The following is a 1,379-nucleotide window of genomic DNA, read 5'->3' as shown; positions in this document are numbered from 1 at the left end:
GGGGGGGAAATGGGGGGGAAAGGGGGGAAGAAAGAAAACCCACCACGGAATAGCTTAAGCGAAAGCGGGTGAACCGCTTAATCCCAGAAGATCCAAGATTTCCTCTGAGCAGCCGCCTCCCTTGTCCCCCCCACCCGTCCCCCTCCCTGTCCCTTTTTGCTTTTTCGTGGCTGTGGTGGTGGCAAAGAAAGTGGTTAACCAAAACCCTACGTGTTGGTTTTGTGTTTCCCTGAAAACCACAGGCTCACAGAGCATGAGGTACCGCTCCTGCCCCTCTTCGCGCTTGCAAGAAACTGTGGCTTCGCTCTTTCTCTGCCTGTACTGCAGATATTTTTCCCTCCTTTCCTCCACACTCTTCTGTTTATTTCCCTGTAAAGCAAAGCTACTTTGTAAACATCTCACACAGAACCTCAGAGCCTTTCCAAATAGCTGATTGCAGCAAAATGCCTCCAAACAAATTATGGTGCAAGGGGGATATAAGGGACGAGACCAAAGTGGGTAAAAAAGAAATAAATTTGCATAAATATGCATATGTGACAAGAAGATCGCGTATGATGGTGGAAATGTCAAAAAGAAAGTATCGCTTTATCATGATGGGAAAAGTAAAAGCACAGACGACTGCAGCAAACTGCTCGCCCTTTGCCAGAGTACCAACTGCAACACCTCTCCCTCTCTTCCCCCACCCTCGCCGAGAAAAAAAAAAAAAAAAAAAAAAAAAAAGGGGGGGGGGAACAGAAAAAAAAAACAACAGGGGAAAAAAATGATTATGAACACTCAAACTGCAAATCCGGTACTCCTACCTTAACACTGGGATAGCTGCAGAAGCATAGGGGTCTTTTTTACACAGCCAGAATCTTTCAGGAAATCCTCTCGGGCTATCATGCAGCCAGGATTATTCACATACGGTTCTTGCTCTCCTTTTTGGAATCCAATGCGATTGGCTTCTCCAAAGGAATGCAACGACCACGAAAGGGGGGAAAAATTAAAAATAACAAGAAGAAAGACAACAACACTGGATTTGACGGAAACTCGTGTTCTCGGTTGTAAGCGACCTACATTCAGGCAGAAAATTCATTGCAATCAATGCGAGAGGGAGAGTTGAGTCTGCAAGTAGGAGCTGTGATTGCCTATGCAGAAAGACCGAGCCGCGGAGAGACTGATCTGCAAGGCAAGGCGAGCTGGGAGAGAGAGGGAGATGGGGGGGTTGGGGGGGGGAGAGAGAGGAGGGGGGGAGAGGTCCAGGCTGTACCAGGCGCTCTCCTCCCGCTATTGGACCAAACTGAATGAAATTCACAAAGCCGCCAGCCAATGGCTCCCCGCAGCCAGCCCAGCGCTACAGAAACCGCATCTCCATCCACAGCCCCCCGCGAAGGAGCGGC

The 1,379-nt window shown here is 49.0% G+C and overlaps 1 protein-coding gene across 2 annotated transcripts in view; it reads right to left on the bottom strand.

Moving 5' to 3' along the window:
* Nucleotides 1-1,170, bottom strand: part of NLGN4X (neuroligin 4 X-linked) — a 161,960-nt gene extending 160,790 nt beyond the window's left edge. For both annotated transcript variants that reach the window (XM_039714477.1, XM_039714478.1), the window contains exon 1: nt 801-1,170. The gene's annotated coding sequence lies outside the window, so the exon portion shown is untranslated. The remainder of the gene's footprint in view (nt 1-800) is intronic.
* Nucleotides 1,171-1,379: the final 209 nt, after the last annotated feature.

This window comes from Passer montanus, unplaced genomic scaffold, assembly GCF_014805655.1.
Source record: "Passer montanus isolate IOZ18808 unplaced genomic scaffold, ASM1480565v1 scaffold3, whole genome shotgun sequence".
NCBI classification, from domain to species: Eukaryota; Metazoa; Chordata; class Aves; order Passeriformes; family Passeridae; genus Passer; species Passer montanus.
This window is presented reverse-complemented; position numbering and strand designations above follow the sequence as displayed.